The sequence below is a fragment of the Carettochelys insculpta genome, chromosome 8 (assembly GCF_033958435.1).
Source record: "Carettochelys insculpta isolate YL-2023 chromosome 8, ASM3395843v1, whole genome shotgun sequence".
Lineage (NCBI taxonomy): Eukaryota > Metazoa > Chordata > Testudines > Carettochelyidae > Carettochelys > Carettochelys insculpta.
Window position 1 is genome coordinate 52,035,555 of NC_134144.1, and position 22,085 is coordinate 52,057,639.

The 22,085-nt window shown below is 45.2% G+C and overlaps 1 long non-coding RNA gene across 1 annotated transcript; it reads right to left on the reverse strand.

Annotated features, from left to right (window-relative positions):
* Positions 1-1,146: 1,146 nt before the first annotated feature.
* LOC142017229 (uncharacterized) lies at positions 1,147-18,656 on the reverse strand. The gene is made up of 3 exons (XR_012646488.1): positions 18,603-18,656; positions 17,676-17,748; positions 1,147-1,169 (listed from the first exon to the last, which is right to left on the reverse strand). It is a non-coding gene; the product is annotated as an uncharacterized LOC142017229 (long non-coding RNA).
* Between the last annotated feature and the right edge of the window lie 3,429 nt (positions 18,657-22,085).

Consider the following 22,085-nt stretch of genomic DNA (forward strand, 5'->3'; position numbering starts at 1 on the left):
ACTATAGGTTCTTTTCTGTGGCACCTACTTGCACTTGCTCCTCCCAGATCCTCTACAGCTGGGTTCATGGACCTGGGCTTCCCCAACTGTTTTGGGGCCCTGGATGGGAGACATGTTGCAATCCAGGCTCCAGACCACAGCGGGGGCACCCACATAAACAGGAAGGGGTACCACTCGGTGGTACTCCAGGCTCTGGTAGACGTGAGGGGCCATTTCCTGGGTGTGTGTGTGGGGTGGCCGGGCAGGGCCAATGATGCCAGGGTGTTCTGGAATTCGTGGCTGGGACGCCGGATGCAGGAGGGCACGTATGTCCCCCCATGGGAGCTCCCACTTGGGGATATTGCTATGCCCCCCTGCATCGTGGCCAACACCGTTTATCTGCTGCACCCGTGGCTCATGCGGCCCTATACCAGACACACCACACTGGCCCAGGACACCTTTAACAGTCATGTCAACCATGCCAGGGGCACAGTCAAGTGGGTGTTAGGGAGGCTGAAGGGGAGGTTTTTCAGTCTCCTCACTAGGCTGGATGTCAGCCTCCCAAACGTCCCCATGGTCATTGCCACCTCCTGTGCCCTCCACAACCTTGTGAAGGGCTGCCGGGAGCCCTTTATGCAGGGCTGGGCTGCGACCCAGGGGGCTGGCTATGAGCAGCCCCCTGCTGCCCTGTGCCGTGAGGCACAGCAGGATGGGGTCAGGGTCCAGGATGCCTTGTGCTGGGCCTTCACACAGGGCCTCACCTGCCCTGCCCTGCGCTGCCCTCCCTCCCCCAGCCACACAGGTCCGCCATGTGTCGGGCAGCTGCTGGGGGGCAGCTGCTGGAGGGGTGGCTGTGCGAGGGGTGGCTGTGGGAGGGGTAGATGCTGAAAAGCCTGGTGAGGAGGCAGGAGGTTGGGCGAGGTTGGCAGCCAAGGCCTGCAGCATGGCATCCATGCTGCTGGCCAGCCTTGCCCATAAGTCCCGCTCCATTGTCAGCCAATCCCGCAGCACCCCCATCAGTTCCCACACAGCCACCAGGTTAGCGGCTTCCTTCTCATCCCTCCACTGCCATCTCCAAGGGGCCTGGCCACGGCCATGGAAGGATGCAGGCTTGGGAGATGGAGCAGCCTCCCAGCCTTCTGCAACTGTGGCCTTCTCAGGTCTGTATGGTTGGCCAACTGGCAAGGGACCTGTGGAGACAGAAGGGGACAGGAAGACAGACTGTGAGTGCTGGCTTCTGACCTGGGGGGTGGCTGGATTCCCTGCTCCCCTGCCCCAGTTCCCTGCTGGCCCGGGTTCCCCCTTGGTAAGGATCAGCCCATGCTACCCCTGTCTCCCATCCTCAGATGTGTGGGCCGTGGGGCTATTCTTGGAGGGGCCCTGTCCCCATCCCTTGTGATGTCCCACTCACCCCGAATGTACCAGCTGTGACCTCCTGGGGCTGGGGCGAGGCCCAGCTCAATGATTCCCAGCTTGGTGTTCTGGAGGGGAAGGCAATGATGAGGGTCCTATCGCTGGAGCCCTCTTCATCGCCCTCAGTCTTGGTGGGCCGGTCTCCGCGCAGGGGGCTGGTGGTGCCAGAGAGGCCCACCTCCCCAACTCTGTTCCTGGGGGGCACTGGTGGTGTCCACCACATGGTTTGGGTTGGCCGCCTTCTTTGGCCCCAGGAGCCTGTGTAGCTCCAGATAGTGCGGGCAGTGCACGGGCCATGCCCCCAACCAGCTGGCAGCGTCATGGGCCTTGATATACGTCTGGCACAGCTCCTTCACTTTGATACAGATGCTGCTACTGTGGCAGTCAGGGTGTCCTTAGGTGACAATACCGCTGGCCACCCGGTCGAAGGCCTCGGCATTGCGCTGGCAGGTGCTGGTTTGCTGAAGGACCTCCTTCTCTCCCCACAGAGCAAGGAGGTCCCCCAGCTCCGTCTCTGTCCACGGGGGTCCCCTCCTGGTGCAGCCCTTGCCCAGGCCCTGCAAATACTTGGACCCCTCCTCTGCAGCCCCCAGAGGGGAGGGGGAAAGGGATCCTCCCATGCTGGGTAGGGGCTGCAGAGGATGGCAGGTGATTTGGGCAGGGGCAGTCCAAGGCAGAGCTTGTGCTGCCCCTGCTTGTGGCATGCTGTCAGCTTCCTGCCTGGGGTTGCCAGGGAGCTGCTTCCTTTAAGGCAGCTGGCAGGGACCATAGAGCCGCAGACTGTCTCCATCCTCTGGGCGGGGGGCGGGGTGCCCTCCTTGGCGGACTCCTTACTTTGAAGTAAGGACTGCGGAGCTTCCAAGCACATTAACTTCGAAGTTAAACTTCGATGTAAGCCACTACTCCATTCCCAGGAACGGAGTAATGACTTCAGAGTTATCATCCCTTACTTTGATGTTAACTTCGAAATAAGGGAAAGTGAGATGCTCTGCAGGCTACTTCAAAGTAGCCCCTTACTTCGAAGTTAATTTTGAAGTTAGTTTGTGGTGTAGACACACCCTTAGTGTTGTTGAGACCTCTTCTTTTGACTAGTTTCCTCAATCCACGTTTCTTCAACAGTTTTTCGTATCATAAGTTGTGATTCAAGAATCACATGTCTAATACAAGCAAATGAGTAGCGCAATTAACTTTAGTAAGACTACTGACTTGTTTAATGTTAAGCACTTGAGTAAGAACCTGTTGAATATGCAACTGATGGGTTAACCCTGCAAGATGGTGAGCAATTCCTGCAGGTGATCAAATCCTTAAGTACAAATAGATGTTGGTGTTGAGCACCTCACAGATCAAGGTCCATTTCAGAGTCACGCCTTATATTATCAGATCTTCTACTACAATGAAACAATATTGCATTGTTACACCTTCCATTATGGTACGTAATGTGTGTAACTGCACCAAAATTTAACCTCCTCAGTGGCAGGAGATAGTTTTGCAGTCAGTTATGGACCATTTTATGTAGACTAGTTCTCTCTCTAAACTCATGGGGAGCAGAAGCTTTTTCTCCCTACAATGGTTTGTAAGGGGAATATTGTATGTGTCTGAAATGTGCCTATCTAATACCCTACACAGCTAGGGCTTTCTAATGCTTGTGAAATAAATAATCGCCATATGTGGGCAGGAATATAATGTTTTTAAAATAGATGTTAATCCAGCTTTGTGCTAGATTAATTCTTAGCGAAGCTTGGAGATCAACAGCTGTTTGTCTTATTTTGGCTAGGAGTATTGCTTTTAAAAATAGATATGTATTGTTCAACATCCCAGCTTTGCCCAATATATGCCCAACTTCAAAGTCCCTTCTGTCATGAATGGGGAGCAGGACCGCACTTGGGAACTTTCCTTATTTTGGCACAGAGGAAGGAAGGTTTTGCAATTACCATCCTCATTTGGAGAATAGTGGATGAGAAATGTTTACAAAAGAGACATCTGACAGGAAATAAAGTTAGTATCAGCCAATAGCACAGAACCAGAACCAGGTAAATCCTGCACTGGCTCTTATGACTGAAACCTCACAAACAAACAAACCATGATTCAAAAATACAGGGATTGAAGTTTTAATGTCCCTTAAACCATGAAGTAAGCAAAAATGAAAAATAAAGATGGTTTAAAAGGGTTAAAAAGATAATAGACCTACTACATCCTAAAAATAACTTGCATTTTTCAAATGTTTCTTTGGCTACGTCTACACGTGTATGCTACATCGAAATAGCTTATTTCGATGTAGCGACATCGAAATAAGCTATTACGATGAATAACGTCTACATGTCCTCCAGTGCTGGTGCCGTTGACGTTCAATGTCGACGTTGGGCAGCACCACATCGAAGTAGGTGCTGCGGGGGGAGCGTCTACGTGCCAAAGTAGCACACATCGAAATAAGGGTGCCAGGAACAGCTGCAGACAGGGTCACAGGGCGGACTAGCACTTCGGGGGCAACAGCTAGCCGCTGCCTTAAAGGGCCCCTCCCAGACACACTCAGCCTGCACAGCACGCGGTTTGCAGAGCCATAGGCAAACACATCGGCAACGCAGTCATGGACCCCCAGCAGCAGCAGCAGCTGCCAGAGATCCACCCAGCCACCCCTGTAGGAGCAGTGCTCGCCCTGCTTAATGCCATGCAGGAGGCAGCTGATCGTATTCTAGCCACAGAAGAGGAGCTGCCCCCAGGGGAGGAGGAAGCAACCCCAGACCCTGCAGCCCCCCACCCCCCCCGCCGCACACGCTGCCGGCTGTGGAGCTACCCCACGAGCACCGACTGGTGGGAGTGGCTGGTGCTCGGAGAGTGGGACAACGACCGCTGGCTCCAGAACTTTCGCATGAGCTGGCAGACATTTCTGGAGCTATGCCAGAGGCTCACCCCCGCACTGAGGCACCAGGACACCACCATGCGGTGTGCACTCAGCATGGAGAAATGGGTCAGCATCGCTGTCTGGAAGCTGGCCACTCCAGACAGCTACCGATCCGTGGACCAGCAATTTGACATCGGCAAAGCCACCGTTGGGGCTGTCCTCATGGAGGTAAGAAGACCCACGGGGAGGGGGGAGGCAGCCCTGGCAGGGGAGGGGGGAGGCAGCCCTGGCAGGGGAGGGCCAGACACACCCTGCACACCCCTCATTGGTGCTCTCCCATGTCCTTTCCCTCCAGGTCGTCCGCGCCATCAACGTCCTGCTCCTCCACAGGCTCGTGCGGCTTAGGGACCCGGATGCCGCCATCGCGGGCTTTGCCACCCTGGGCTTCCCCAGTTGCTTCGGAGCTCTGGATGGGACCCATATCCCCATCCGTGCCCTGGAGCACAGTGGAGGACGCTTCTTAAACAGGAAGGGCTACTGCTCAGTGGTCCTCCAGGCCTTGGTGGACAGCCAGGGCCGCTTTCTGGACATATATGTTGGCTGGCCTGGCAGCACCCACGACGCCCAGGTATTCTGGAATTCGGGCCTGTGCCGCCAGCTGGAGGCGGGGACCTACATCCCCCAGTGGGAGATCCCTGTGGGGTACACCACCATGCCCCTCTGCGTCATCGCAGACGTGGCATACTCCCTCCAGCCCTGGCTTATGCACCCTTACACGGGCCATCTGTCAGCCAGGCAGGAGCGCTTCAAGGTGTGCCTGAATCGCGTGCACCATGTGGTTGAGCGCACATTTGGCTGCCTCAAAGGGCGCTGGAGGTGTCTTCTCACCCGCCTTGATGCGGGCCCCACCAACATCCCCCAGATTGTGGGCACGTGCAGCGCCCTCCACAACCTGGTCGAGAGCAAGTGGGAGGCATTCTTTCAGGGCTGGGCTGTGGAGGCTGGCAGGGCCAATGTGCAGCCACCCGCTGCCCCCAGTTGCCAGGTGGACCCCGAAGGGATCTGGGTCTGGGAGGCCCTGCGGGCCCATTTCGATGAGGCCGCGAGGTGAACGCTAGCAGGGCCCCCACTGCACCCTCCCTCCATCCTCCACCACACTCCCTGCCCCTACGCACACACCACAGAGCATCCAAGAGCACGTCCTGGGCCCCGCATCCCCTAATGTTCAGTGCTGGGGGTGGGCGGCCGCGACCCACACCTCCGCCTCAGCCCTGGCCAGGGCTGGCTGGGGACCGGGCGGACTCGTCGATATGGCCAGTGGGTGTCAGCAGGCCCCAGGGCCCCTCGGTGGCGGACGGCGGTGCGACGGCAGGTGGAGTAGCGGGTGGAGCGGCAGGTGGAGCAGGCAGGGCGGGCAGAGCGGTGGCCGGCGCAGCATGGGGGACCAGGTAGTCCACGATGCGCTTGAAGGTGCGCATAAAGGCCCCCCATGCCTCCTGGCGCCAGGCCAGCGCCCGCTCCTGCAGATGGAGCCACTGCTCCTCCATCCGCAGGCGCTGCTCCAAGACCTCCAGCAGCCGCCGGAGGATCGCCGTCCGTGGGTGGTGCTGGGTCCGCCATTGTCCCAGCCCTGGGGCTGGTTGGTGCTCTGCCAAGGGGCTGACCTGGAATGATGGCCCCGGTGGGCTTTCTGGGACCACTGACACTTGCCGGCGCTCTCCGCTCCCTCCGATGGTGCAGCTGCGGAAAACGGGGGGAAGAAGAGTGGAGACAGCCGTTAGTGTGGCCCCCGAGCTGTGGCCCTTGTCCCCCCACCCCTCTGCCGCTGGTTCCCCATCCCCGTCCCCGGGAGATGCTGCTGCTGATGATGGGTGTCCCACCTCCTCCCCCCGGGGGACTCTAGGTTCCGCACCCCCCATCCCCAGGGATGGGGCATGGCACTGTCATGCTGGGGGGGCAGGGGCTGATGCACTCTTCTGAGGGACATGCCACTGCTGTCCTTGAGGCCATGGTCATCTGGGCATGTGGAGGGCCCTGGTCATGTCTGTTGCCCCTGCCCCTCAACCCCGGGGGTGTGCACCGGGGGGATACATACCTGATGGTCCGCTCCCACGGTCGGGGGACACCCAGTGGGTGGACGCCCTGCTGGAGCTCCGTGACAGGATGGTGATCCGGAGCCTCCCATCGCTGGAGGAGGATCCCCCTCTCCTCCTCCTCCTCTGGTCCCCCAGGGGTGGGCTCCTGGGGGGGCCCCTGGGGTGCGGGGCTTGCCTCCAGGGTGGACTCCGCCTCCGGGGCCTGCTGGGGCTCATCGGCTGAGGTATCAAGAGTGGCCGGAGGGGAGGACATGTGCCGGGGGCGGCTCCAGATCGGCTGGCCGCATCCCGGGCCCAGGCGTAACCCTGCTGCAGCTCCTTCACCTTACTCCTGACGTGGTCAGGCGTGTGGGCAGGGTGACCCCGGGCAGCCAGGCCCTCGGCCAGCTGAGCGAATGCATCCACTTTACGCTTCTTGCTCCCCGTTACCTGGAGCACCTCCTCCTCGCTCCAGAGCCGCAGCAGGTCCTGAAGCTCAGCCTCCATCCAGGAGGGGCCCCGCTGCCGCCTCCCAGGCTGGCTGCCAGCCTGCGAGCCCTGGCTGCCCTTGGGGGGGGTGCCCTGGGATTGCTTGGTGGGGTGTCTCTTGGCTGCTGTGAGATGTGCAGGCTGGCCGCATGGCTGTGCTGCCGCCTGCACGCTCTCTCAGCTTCCTGCACAGGAAGGCAGGGGGTGGGGAGCTTTAAGGGGCCTCTGCACATGGCGACCATCGAGCTCAGGGGCTGGAGAGAGCGTCTCTCAACCCCTCAGCTGATGGCCGCCATGGTGGACCTCTCTATTTCGATGTTGCGGGAGGCGCATCGGCTACATGTGCCCTACTTTGACATTCAACATCGAAGTAGGGCGCTATTCCCATCTCCTGATGGGGATAGCGACTTCGACGTCTCTCCGCCTTATGTCAATGTCAACTTCGAAATAGCGCCCGCCACGTGTAGTCATGGCAGGCGCTATTTCAAAGTTGGCGCGGCTACTTCGAAGTAGCCAGAACGTGTAGGTGCGGCTTTTCTGAATACAGAAGTCATTAATGTGTTAGGGTTCTGAATTCTTCTTCTTTAGTCATTGGCCCAGGTATCCTGTGCAGCCAAGCAGATTACATGAACATTCTATTTTGACATAGCAAATGTATAATATGTAATATCAGAGTTCAGTAGAGTAGACAGGAAATGCTATCTGTGTTGGTAGAGAAATGAATTGGGAACATTTTAATCTTTTCCTTTGCCCTGATGTTTTTATTTTCTTAAGCAGAATATGTAAGAAAGTCAAGTGTTACCTAAAATGTGTCTCAAATTGTGTTTATTCTTTTTTTTTTATTGCCACATTTCAAAATTAATAATTTAATGTTCTAATATTAGCTGTCATCTTAGCTGTGATAAAATTAATAATTCATCACACGAATATCAAACAAATGGTACCTTTTAATGCTTGATGAGAAATATACTTCGCTGCATTGTGGGGAGTTAAATGGGCAAGTTTCTCCACTTTATTTCAAATAAAATCATATCACCTTCACTAAAATTATAGTTATCTACAAGTAGGGCTTCTACAGATCAACATAGGTGTTTATTTTCCCATTACACTTCTTCCACAGAAGCCATAATATACCAAGAACAGTGTTGTACATGAAATCATTTTCAGACCTTTTCCTACTGAACTCACACTACTGTCTTTTCCAGGGAATGGACTCACCATACCTGCAGTGCCCTGGCTAAAATCCAACTTGAGTAATTACATTCAGCCTACCTAAATTCCTCCTGTAGTTTAATTTGCAAAGGTATTCTTCATTTCCTGCCCTAAATTGTTGTGTAGTGTTGTGTATATTGTTAATCAAGTGTTGTGCTTCTCTTCACAGGCGTTGGCTGGGGTCCAGTGCTAGGTGAAGTGATTCGTGTGTATGGATTGCATCTCATTTTAAGTTTGCAAAACACTTGGAGATTCTTTGGAGGCAAAAAGCCCTGTGTGTGTGACTGGAAGGTCATTAACTAGAGTGTGAATGAATCCAATATTCAAGCATTTACAAAAATATATCAAACACATTTTGTATGTCTCGTGATACACATTCAGAATTCACTTCACTTGGGCACATATCTTCCCCAAAGGACCATTTAATATATATATATATACACACATAGAGAGAGAGAGAGAGAGAGAGGAAAATGTTCCCAAAAGAGAAAGGGTATCAAATCTATACAATAAGAACCAGATTGTCTCTGGCCTGTAGGCAGGTACGTGGACAAGCATGTTAAACAAAGAATCTTCCCATTGCTTGCCCCTTACTGTGCAGTGGCCAACTTCAATTGCACATCCAATTCTCTCCTGAATGTACTGGCTGGTTATAGCTACTATGCCTGAAGCAGCTAACCTTTCTCAAGGGCACAGGGAAGGACACACACAGGAGGTAAGAGCCATTCACCTGCAATAAATAGAACTAACTGGTTGCCGAGGGCATTGTGTGCCAATTCTCCTGGAGCTGTCCATGGGACATACAGTTCTACACTACCCTTCTCAAGTCTGTGTTACAATAGCAGGCACTGAATAAATGGTATGTATCCTAGACAGAGTGGAATCAATAGATTTGCACAGTACTCATAAAACAAAAGTGTAATATGACTGAAGTGCTCAAAAATGCACCACAAATACATATGGTAATAACTGACCATTAAAAACAAGGTACACTGTGATAGCAAGGTGACTAAGAGATAGCACAGGACCAAACAGTCCATTCTTGCATTACAGTACCACTAAAACTGGTAGCAGCAAGGATACTTCCCTTCCTCCTGCAACTACTAATAGGCATAGGTTATTTACTCATAAGTATAAATACCTATTTAATAAATAAATGAAGTCGCATTCTAGTCTCTGTTACACCAGAGTAGTAACACCACAAAAGACAGTAACTGAGATCAAAATCTGTCTTATATACATTGTTCACAGTTATATATATGTGGCTGCAGAGTTAGCGTCCCATTGAGACAAACAGTTTTTGGATTTTCCTATCACTTCAACAGGTGAGTGCTTAGCCAGCATTGACTCATTTTATTGTCAAGCTTGTTTTTATGGGTTCTCAAAGAGTAAGCAAGCTTGATCCTGTATTTCCAAATGTTATCAGATGTCTTGTGAATGTAGTCATTGTTGTCAGGAAGAGCCTGAACCATTGGACTTATAAAATGGTCTCTCCTCCTGCAGAGACCCCAAAAGTGGGCCTGGCCCCATTGCACAGACCTCTCCATTTTGGTCTATTCAGAGAAATGAACTCCCAGATTTTAATGTCTATCTTACATTCTTTGTAGCTGGCCTTCAAAGTGTCTTTATATGTAAGATAAGTAGGCAGTAATTCACATCTCTCAGAAAGATTGTTTCAGTCTGTAATCAGTATCTATATGAAAAAATTAATTTATGGCATCCTGGGGCATTTCAAAACAGGGATGATCAAGACACACCATGCTGTATGATGGGATATGGGGGTAGATTTACACCTCAGTGTGCCGTTAACATGAGTGCATTCAGACAAGCCCTATGACAGCACTGGATTGGGTTAACATTTCAATGGTTTATTCACAATTACAAGGCCTTGAAATTAAGCTTTTATTTTTAAATAGTTTTTTTTTTAAATTGTAACCTATTGCAACCTCCTTCTCTTTTAATTCATGGGGTTCAGCCAAAAACACTTATTGCTGTAATTACAGCTGTTTCTGCTTGCTCTGTGTTGATATGGAAACATGCCAGACAAGGTGGCAGTATGGAACCTTGAGTGATTGAAAAGAAGTAATTGCTATTTAAACACATGAGAGGGAGTGTAGGAAGTAGTTAACCACACTTACTACTGCTTTGAAACTAGTATGAAAGGTTTCAGTAAGCATAGACATTTCTGCGTGTACAAACATACCCCCTTAGTTAGACACTGGAGCCAATCAGTAATAAGTTCTTTGAGGGACATAAAACTTGCATCCATTTTGAATCCCAGTCAGATCCAGCCCAGCCCTCCAAGGAGAAGATAAGATTGCCAGGGGAAATCCAGAATCCTACATGGCCCGTATGTCCATACAATTTCCTGTAACTGAGACTAAGAAAAATACCAGAAAGAGTACTTGCAGAATGGAGGTCAAATATCTTCAGGAGATGTGCTACATTATTGTACCAGAGACCTTATAATGATAAGATAGCTTGACCTGATGGAATCGCTGCTGAAATTTTCAAATAAGGAGGAAGAGAACTTTCTCACCAACTTCATGCCTTAATCCTCAAGATCAGGAACTCAGAAAAAATCCCAAATATTAGAGAGGTAGTCATGTTAGTCTATATCTTCAAGAGCAGCAAGAAGTCCTGTGGCACCTTATAAGCTAACAGATATTTTGGAGCATAAGCTTTTGTGAGCAAAGATCCACTTCATCAGATGCATCTGGCAAAGTGTGTATTTGCCCATGAAAGCTTATGCTCCAAAATATCTGCTAGAAAAAATCCCAGTTGACCTTAGGAATTATATGATTTTGATTATATTCAAGAAAGGAGACAAATCAGATTGTGAAAACTGTTGAGGATGTGCCTTCTTCACCAACTCCATTAAGTATTTTCCTTAGTTGGCTTCTACCCTTGAAAAGAAAATCCTCCCAGAATCACCAACTCTTCCATGACAACATGACAATCATCAGCAACGAATATGAAACAGACTCCCCTCCTTTCTGTCTTCCTTGTTGTCACCAGAAAGTTGACGGATTAGGAGATCCATAATCATGTCCAATGAAAGAGGAAACATGCCTTTGAATATCCTGACATTAAGAACAAAACCAAGCTTCTCACATACCACACTGTCATTATATCTGCTTTCCAGTTTTATGCCGAAACCTCAGTCACATACACAGTAAGGCTCTTGAATGATGCCATCAATAGTTTTTTATAAGATCTTCTCAATTGAGTGGAATGATCAATACACCATCAGCTTTTTTGTATCAGGCCAAAACGTCCAAGACTGAAGCTATGATCATCTATCACTAATTCCTTCAGGCTGGTCACATTCATTGAATACCAGACAAATGAATCTTGAAGCAGGTCATATTCTCACACCTGAGCCAAGGCCAATGAGTGAAAGGAGGGGGTGGGGGCAAAAACAGCTAGCTATTTAGAGATATCCTCCTAGCCAACATTAAAAAATGCAATATCAGTATAAACTTATGGGAAATCCAAGCCCTTGACCAACAAAAGTGTAAAGGGATCTTGTGGCAAGGATCCCATGTTTCTGAGTTTCATCAAAGAGAACAGAATAATGGTGAAATGGCAAAAATGGAAAGATCACATCACAGTCCAATTCAACAATCCAGGTCAGCCACTTCAACCAGGAAGTGTGTGCCCAAACTGCAGAAAAATAATTTGTGGACATCAGATTGGTTATATTAACCATCCGCAGATCCACTAGAAAAGGAAACAACAATCCTCAACTGAAAGACACCACCAACCTTGGCTGCATCATTGAACCAGAGACAGCTTGTGAGCATAACAACTAGCATAACAACTACAGTAACTGTCAAGTGCTATTTTCTTTCTTATTTGAAGTCATAGATGTGCTCCATAGTGTGGATACAGAAACAACTGGTTGCAAAGTCCAACTAAGTATTTTACTTAAATTGTTGATATAATGCCTTGGGTGAGCCTATGTGAAGGCAGAGTACCTCAGATTGTCAGAAGCCCAATCCCTGTACTGATGTTGTAAGGTATTATAAACATATGTATTTGGGAGATTTAGGCACGGTGGCATACTCTTCATTTTAACGGAAAACACACATCTCTATTTAGTAGTGTTAGTCTTGGAAGGCTGCATGGTAACTTCTGTGCCGTTACAGTTTATCTTTGTAGTGTTACTTAGAAAAAGGAATTTGAAATTATTAATTGTATGTGCATAAGCATCTTATGGTAGAGACTGGTACTTGATTCGTAGAAAGAGAAAGCAAGTGAATCCTATCAGAATTGCCAGTTACATTATTTAGGAGGTTCCTACAGAAAATGTCAGCTGCAATCTCTTTCAAGGATAGGAATCATGGTCTATGTAAATAGGCCAGATAGAGGAATTCAGCAACACAAAACAGATAAGTACATTGATTTACCTGTCATCTTTGTAGTTTACAAACGGAAAAGGGGTTAACTACAGTCCATGTGCTGACATGTTACAAATACGTTATGTTAGATGGGAGCAGTATGTAAACAATTCACAATGTCACATCAACAGACCTGCACAATCAGACACAATTGGGAAAGACTGTAAATCAGACATGCAAAAGGTCACCAGTGCAACTTGAGAGTAACCACCAGTGTTACGTAAAACATGCAAAGAAAATGTATTTATGGAATGACAGTGATGCATCCAAACAAGCAATGAGGTGAGACTAGGGCCAGACAAACAGCATAACATACTTAAGCTTCAGCAAATCCTGGGTAGCGTGCTGACGGTCTACAAACAGATATGATGCTTAGGCATGTAAGTCCAGGCTCCTAAGCTGGAATTGACATGCACTGATAGTGTATCTCACATATCACTGTGTAGTAATTACTGGTAAATGTAGAACTATCACTTAAACAGCCACCACTGGAGTGCAGACTTTCTCTCAGGCTCCATCTTAAGATTTATATCAAACCCTACCTTCTTACCCCCGTACTTTCCTCACACACTTCCTTTTAGACTTTGTTTATTTTTCCCTTGATAATCCTACAGAAATCTGATTGGCTGGCTGAGACTGTGATAACTGTCACTCAACCAGCCTTAAAGGGACAGAATTTCTAATAGAAATTAAATCCAAAAGGTCAAATTCCATGGGGAAATTTTGAATTGCCTGATTTTCTGAATTAATGTCTCCTTCCATGTTGTATAAAATACATTCATTTATTGAGCTTAATTTTTGGTTTGTATCAAAACGTATTGATCTGCAAGATAAATATTGACTTGATCTCACTTTCCCTTAGTCTGTATTTATTTCCTGAGTCAATAAATCTAGAAACAGACTTGACAAGAGTCAATAAGAGTTTAAAATTCTCAAAATAGCAGCTTTGCTGTAAGGTTATAATTCTCTACTTTATGGTTACTAACTTATACACATTTCTAAAAAAGACATGCAAAGTTAATAATTTAATCTATAATACCATCAGGACACTTTGGCTTCTGTGGTCACAGATAGAACATGAGACACAAACAGATACCAAGACATTGCTACTTGAGTCCAACTGTGCCATTTTAACATTAGTCCAGCAATGCTGTAAATATTTTAGTCATGACCTAGTACATTCCAGCTTTATATCTCTTTCCCTATGGATCTTAAAAATTTGATCTGAGTGGTGGAGAAAATGTCTGTGTGATATTACTGGTTGGATATATCAGGGGTAAATTGTCTTCAGCCCTGGGAAAACTTGAAGTTTTGCTGGTTGGTAAAGAGTGTCATTATGGGGATTCATTCACTGCCTTCATGTCATTATTCACTGAAGGGGCTTATTCAGAGGTAATCAGCCTGGTTCAATCTCTTGGCATTAGTTTTTATTTTTATATCCTCTTTAAAGAAATACCCTTTTCCTGCCAGGTGCTGGACATATTTTAGCCACAGTTTATGTCAGTTTAAGCCTTATTTATCGCATGGGGATCTTGCATCAGTAACAGATATATTCTTGGTTCCAAGACTTAATTTCCCCCAGTGACATCTTTCTTGGAACCCAGAATAATATTTACTTACTTGCTGGAGTGACAATTGCAATATTATACCTCCCACACTAATTGCTTTGGCCCCTTATAAGTGGCAGATTTACATTGAGTTAAACTTCTTGCTTTTAAAACTCTCAACAAAGTGGATTTTTGATTATATTCAATGTTTTCTTTAGCTCTTTGAACTTTGTCTTGGGCTCATATAGAACCTGCCCTTTATGGGAATCCCATTGTTTCATCTGATGTTGGCAAATGATATGGACTTTGTTGTTTTGGGTCATATACTGCAACTACCCATCTATCTCACACCATCACTCCCTGCTTTTAACAAATACATCCATAACATTTGTACTTTGTTGTGCGGTGAGGAGGAGCTTAGGATGAGCCAGCTTGTTTTACTGAATTTCAAATCGTTCCCCCTTGAATCTTGTGGTTTCACAAGTTTGACTCAGATTTGAACTGAAATGTAACTGGGTTAAAGGTGTCCTTAGGAGAAGCTGGATTAAAAAAAAAAGGTTGAGCTGTGGAATATAGTGAGAATATAGCCAACAAATTAAAAAGAAAATAAAAGTGTGGTGGAGTGAAAAACAAATGCAAGTATGAAAGATTATGAAATATCAGCAGAGGAAAACTAATGTATTGTGATGTGAAGAGAAAAACAATGGGATAAATTCAGACTTTATTGAACCTCATTAAAAGCTGAGACATTCAAGGGAAAAATTTACACCAGGATTTTTACTGTGGATAGCTACATACGCACAAACAAGTCTCATGGCCTTTACAATTCATGAAATTCACAGTAAGATAAAGTCTTCACACATTCTAAGCACTGGTGTTGTAATCCCATAAAGATCTGAGTGACTTACACGATACATCATTCTGAGGTGCAGCAAAGTTACTTTCCAGCTCAAGTAACAGCAACGAAGGGTCCTGTGGCACCTTATAGACTAACAGAAAAGTTTTGAGCATGAGCTTTCGTGAGCACAGACTCACTTCATCGGATGCTGGTCTTGGAAATCTGCAGGGCCAGGTATAAATAAGCCAGAGCAAGTGTGGGGATAACAAGGTTAGCTCAGTCAGCAAGGGTGAGGCTTACTACCAGCAGTTGATCTGGAGGTGTGAGCTGTTTCCCCTCCCTTGGTGCTCACACCTCCAGATCAACTGCTGGTAGTAAGCCCCACCCTTGCTGACTGAGCTAACCTTGTTATCCCACCCTTGCTTTGGCTTATTTATACCTAGCCCTGCAGATTTCCAAGACCAGCATCCGATGAAGTGAGTATGTGCTCACTAAAGCTCATGCTCAAAACTTTTCTGTTAGTCTATAAGGTGCCACAGGACCCTTCGTTGCTGTTACAGATCCAGACTAACAAGGCTTCCCCTCTGATACTTTCCAGCTCAAGTGTGAGTGGAGTGGCAGCTTGTTGTAGAAACAGAGACAGATTTACACTTTCTGTGTGCCTAGGCCCAACAATGGCATTTCCCCATCTACACCTGACTTTCATGTTGCGCATAGGTTGAGAGAGATAATGCACCCATAGAATGCTGACACTGCTGGATACATGACTTACTGTGCCTCATTGGAAATCCAGCCCTCAGTACAAATATTATTTTGGGCTAGGCACAGTACTTCATCCTGAATGGATTAGGCCTCAAATCCCTTGCCTCTTCACCGTGTTATTCTCAAGTATGCAGGAGGCAAAGGGGTAGAAGGTGGGCAAAGAATGGGTATGAGTCAGAGAACATTAGTTTAATTGTAATCCTCAGCATCTAAATGAATCTAATAGCTAAGGCCACTCCTTCTTGACTTATAACAAAGTTCTGATTCCCATCTGCTCCATTTCTTGGCCATTACTTTTGACCTTGAATTTATGCATGAAAATGCCCAGACCTGCCCTTTGTAAGGATCAAATCCTAAATAACCCCAAAGCAAATATGTCCTCCAGGTTATGACTGGCTCAATAAAGCAAATGTTTAGCAATAGACCTGACCTACTAATGGATCATTCTTTAAATTATCATAAAGACTGGCAGAGTTTGGGTCTTAGTTCATGCCCACCTGTACATCTAATATGGTTGATGAACAGGCTATTTACTAAAGGATACTCAGGTCTTCATCCTTGGTCCTTGTTTTAACTGCTTTGTACATGTGAAGCTGAGGATGCAGAAGAACGGCATAAAACTAGCTCTGTTCTTCTCTCTTCTCCATCTATCCTTCATAGCTTTGAGAATAGTTTAAGTTATTCTGGCAGTGGGAGGGGACCTTCGCCCCAAATTAAAGCCAGGGAAGTTTTGTAGTCTAACGTCTAACGAAACACTAAAAATGGACTTTTGCAATATAAGCATAACATTGAGCTTAACTGTCCATGTGGCGTAGATCTGACATTTACAGGTGCTAAGCACCTTCTGTGAAGTACTAAGCACTTTAACTAACTGTGAAATCAGTGGAAGAAAAAGATTCATGTTTGCAAGAGATAGCAGAAAGAGAGCAACAGATTAAGTATAATTTTTCTCATGCTTCTGAAGGGAATCAAATGGTCTTGGGTACCGTACTCTCTATGACAATTACACTTTTTTCAGCAACATCATAAAATAGGGGGTGGGAAAAAACAAAAAGAAACCTGTAGATCAGCCAACTATTTGAAAAACTTAATGCCAAAGAAGTTCTGGAAAAAGTCGCATGTTTCATTTATTAGATTCTCAGTGAAAATGGTAACAGAGAAGGTTCTGACTCACAAGATCAACAATTCACAGTACTACAGCTGGAATTTTCTAGCTTCATATTCTTAAGAGTGTAGAAGCATACAGCATAGCCTAAATATACTTAAGGACACTTACAAACTAATACACATTAAAACTGTTACTTTTAACTTTTTTTTGTTTATCTTACAGAGAGAGAAAACCCATTTTTAATTAAATGGTAGAATCCAAATACCAACATTCTCTGCTCTCACAAAGAATAGATTTATTTGTGATTGCTGAAAACTAATGCTTAAAAAAGTTTAGTGTTTACTCAGCAATGAGAATAGATTTTAATCATTTTACATTTGGTTGGAATGGTCAGAGAGATTTTTGTGACTGGCATCATCAGAACTCAGAGCCATGGCAATTATGTAACAGATTAACTCAGAAGAATTTATTTTTAATGGACTATTTCCTTTTAAAATGCTAATTCATGCCCATGAGGAAAAAAACTCCAGGGAAACTCCTTACCTACTGTGACAGCTTCAGCTGGTTATGTCATTGCAGTCATGATTTGTCCCTCTGAGAGATGAAGGTGCTTGCAGTGGGCCATTTAATTCTACAGGCCTGGAATTGTGAGTATGCATGCAGAGTAAATAGATACTTTTAGAAAGGCGAAAAAGAAAAGTATTTCATTTCCTACACATTAAGTTTCTTTTCCTAACAATAAAATGATCAGAGCCTCTCTCCCTTGTGAGAGAAAAATAACTGTTTTTTATTATTTAAAAAATATAAAAAGGGACAATATGCTAAAAGTATGCAGTGAACAAATATCATCTGTACAGACTGGAAGAGAACCTTCATAAATTAACCTTATTAGTGCATTACTGTAAGTGAATGCCAAAAAAGCTCCTAATTTGCATTAAGATAGATTTTTCAGGTTGGCTGCATGATTTAATTAAAGAAAAGATTAAGAATCATTAAACAAGCTGCTCTACCTTGCAATAACAGAATTCATATCTGATTCAGGTTAACGAAAACACAGATGGTGATTCAGTAACTGTTGAGTTGCTGTAACAGAATAAAAATGATCCCATTAGTTCTCTGGAAATGTGAGGGAATTTGAAAATTAGTATGCAGATACATTGTATGGTGCTAGACAGCTTGGTCTGCTTGGATCATCACTGATTACTCTTTGTTTGGGTTGGCAACACTGAACTTAATAAATGAAAAAATGTTCCAGTATACCACAGTTGGAAACTGTTCAAGGTTGAAATAGGTGTGCAGACTTTCAGGAAGAGAGAGTTAAGTAAACAAATGTCAATCAACTCAGGGCTGGCAACATTTCTTCCATCCCCCCCCCATCCCTTCCCACACACACACCTTTAGAATGTCTGTTCTTGAGAAAGGAGTGTAAAAAATTGTAATTCTTTGTTTAATACGTATGTTCATGGGGTATTTATCATTCCAATCTTATTTTTAAATGCATAGTATTAATTTAGAAATGAAATTTTATAGCTGTTTTTTAATATCAAGAATGGAAAAGACATCTCTGGAAATTGTGTCGGGTTGGGTATTGTTATGAGCAACACATATACTGCAGAAAGAAGGTAATGAAAAATATGGATGGGATCCTTCTGAATAGTTTAGCAAGGATCATAAAGTGATCGTTGTCACCCCATATGTGAAATAGCAGTTTACATAAGTAGGGTAATAACTCAGATTATTGCAAGTCATTCTTTCAGATATAACTATACAGCTACAAAGTTTATAATACCTGGATCACATCAGTCACATGATTGCTAAATAGCTAACATTTATGTTGAATCTGAGAACACTGCACTTGGAAAGGCAAAAGGCCTTGAAATGCATATAGCAAATGACCTTGTTGAGTTAGATTTTGTGCAATAAAATAGCTACGTTACCTTTTGTTTCAAGATTTATTTTGATCCCTTGATATTACTTCAAGTGACTTCAAGGCCAAAAGATGGATCACGAGAAGTGCTTAGGGTGTTACTAGAAAAGCGAGGTTGAAACACTCAGACTTCTAGGTTAAAATGTTCTTTGCTTATCACGTGTTACGATCATTCCAGAAATGATGTAATGCACTTGAGACTGTAGTTGCAAACCACTTTTTTAAAATCATTAATTGACATCATATAGTAATGTCCAACTCACTGCTCCCAAAGTGATGATAATTAATCTTATGAAAAAATGACATTTTTTAGCTTTTAGCATTAAAAAGATCATAAACAGGTTTCCTTCAGTCTGGCTGGGTTTTAACCATCAGACAAAACTATTTTTAACAGTTCTTGTACATTAGCTTGTTTTTTTTTAAACACTTACATAAAGATCTTATTTAGTATAGATATTCTCAGCAACTTGGCAACATTTAAAAGCACACATGTTGTTATAAACAAGTGTGTCTTAGTTACAAATGAAGCCTCCATAGTTCCTCTAGGACTAGAACTTTTTATGGCTTTAAAAATGTTTGGTATATGAGGAGTGACAGAACTGCAAAAAACAACTTTTTTCCTTCACTGTGTCAGAGCTACAGTAGATTCTCAAACAAGGTAAACTAGGCAAAAAGTTATAAAATATTTTCTCAATAGTTTTGCCTGTCCAATTGGTCTCAGTTTCTTTTCTTTGTACTGTTCTCTATGTGCAGTTTTCTTGTGATTGAAACTCCATCTCCTCTCTCTCTCTTCTGGCTGTTTTAGTTAAGATTGTAAAGGACTCTAAATTGTATGCATAGTATTCCTTGCAAAAATTATGTAGTCATGGAAGATGCTAAGGGGCTCTGATGTGCGTGCAACATGCAGTACTACTTTGAAATGATTGGGTTGCTAACTAAAGAGAATAGATCAGGATATTAAATGACAACTACCAAATGATCACAGGATATTTTGATAGTTGCTGCTGTGAAACTGATGAGCAGATCTTTTTAATATACTGCATTACTTGTACTGGAAGCTAAAAAGAGCAAAAAAGGGTTATTTGGTTCAGTGTTTGATTTATATTAGCGTACATTTGTTTGGATTAGAACTGTGAGAAACCCAGAGATTTTGGTTCATGGGAAGTTTGGCGCATCACTTGTTTGGTTTTGATTTAAGTGGGTTCACATCCCTTGAGTTTCAATTTGACTTTTAAGTTTGAACAATCCAAAAAGAAAAAAAATAAAACAAATCTCTGATGAAACCACTGACATTCACATAGTTTCCACCCACAATAATAAACTTTGCCCCCTCCCCTTCCATGCATGAAGACTATCTGTGTTCAAAAGGATATGTGTTACCAATACCATTAACTGGACTTAAGTCAAGAGAGGGAGAAGGCCAAATTCTTTTGATTTAGCTTTATAATTGGAGGCCAAAACATTCAATTTTCTGCATTTAAAATTCCACTTACTGCAAAGGTGGTTGTGTGCATGGGAGAAAAAAAATGTATGGAGGTTTGAATCCTGAATTGGACTTCTACTTGGGAAAATGATGCATCCTTTGATTTGATTAATACTGGACACCAAGAATCTGTTTAAGACTAACAATGCATTTAGAGTATCAGTACTGTCAGAACATGCCATGCCCCTGATTGTAAATGTTCCCACATCCTGTGAGGTTATCTAAAATGGAGACTTTGGTAAAGACGCTTGGATGTTTGACAGGACTTCTTGTAAACTGTGTCCATGGCCAATTCAAAAACACATCCCTTGTGACCCTCTCACAGAAAATCATGCACATAATTCTGGCCCTTGTTAAAAAATACAGATAATGAAAAGCAGAAAATTCTCTGGACTATTAAATAATAACTTTTATAAATACTCTGAGTAGAGATGATCACATATTCCAGATGAAATACCTTTGCATCCTACTTATTCCAGTAGGCCACTTTGAAAAAGAAAAAAAAACAAACCAAGCATAATTAATCATTGTATATTTGTGCCTGTGAAATTTTAGTTATCCTTATGCTCCTCTCATCTAATGTTGAGTGAATGCTCCATATTCTGCTTCGGGCTTTTTTCTGGAGAGGCGAAAGGGTGTTAGATTAAAGAAAACCCTATACCAAGGAGGTCTGTTTGACACCTCCTGAGCACAGATCTCAGGACCCAGTCAGTTCCCTGCTGCAAACCCAGGCAGGAGAGCTCTATCCCAGTGTACACTAGACCCCGCCCAAGCCTCCTAGCGGGGAGTGGCTGGCAAGGAAGGGCAAGACCAAGGACACGGTACAAGTGAGTGAAACAAAGTAATTATTTTATTAAACTAACTATTAGAACAACAAGCTAACCTTACTTAAAACCCTTAATAATAACTATAATCTTACTAGATACATTGTTGAAGTGATGATTCCTGAATGCAGTTATAAGATTTTTATTGATCCAGAAGGCAAAAATTAATTCGTTATTAAGGAGGGAAAGGTATAAAGGGTTAGGGGTTTAAGATCCCTGCTGTCAACTTATACAGGTGGAGTGAGGGGTGCTAACACCCATTCCTGACCAGAGGCAGGGCGCTACACCTGCCCCAAATATAAACCCGGGGGGAGGTCAAGGTTGTCTCCTCTATTTCTGGGATGCCTTCCGTTTCCCTCTGTGGGCTTTACTTATAAGTTGCTCCTGGGAGGCCTTAGCTCTCCTTCAGGAAGCACTGTGTTGGCAGCCTGTGGGAGGTGAGGAGGCTGAGCCTTCACTCACAATTATATATAAATGGAGGAATATATAGGTAAAACAGGGTAAGGACTAATACCTTCCTAATAAAAATATTAATAAATACTTCAATATGTACTATAACAACAACACTAATAATATAAATAATTAACGATTAATAATTAAATGTACTATATTTGAATACCCTGGGCTCTCAGGACCAGCCCTGAGGGTCAGGCCCTCGGGTGCTGCTCCGACCCCGCTGGGCCGGCACACCGTAGGGGGGCAACCCCTACTCCCCCTTTGGGGGCCCCGATATCCCAGGTGTATATGTGGAGTGTCAGTCCAGGTAAGTTTACTTGTCTCGACGTTTGTGGTCCAATCCGATAGAAGTGTCACATCAGGTAAAGGAGGAAGCCAATGGTCAGAATGGCGCCGCGCAGGTAGAGGCGATGATAAGATGGTGGCCTCCGGGATTGGCAGCCGAGTGTGCAGTACCTGCCTTTCGGTGGGCCAGTTCGACACTCGGCCACCACCCCACGGAGACTGCTTGCTGCTGGCACCGCTTGGGAGAGAAGCTGCTGCTTGAGAGCATAGGCGCCGCTCGAGCGCGGTCAGCGCCGCAGGTGTAGTGGCGGTGCTGAAGTGATTTAGCTCAAAGGTAGTGATTTCAGTTAATCTTCGCCGCTCTGGGCCGGCCTGAGGGCTCAGCGGACGCTGCAGATGCAGCCATGCCTCCCTATCTGGAGTAGCAAAAGCGAGTCTGTGTCCT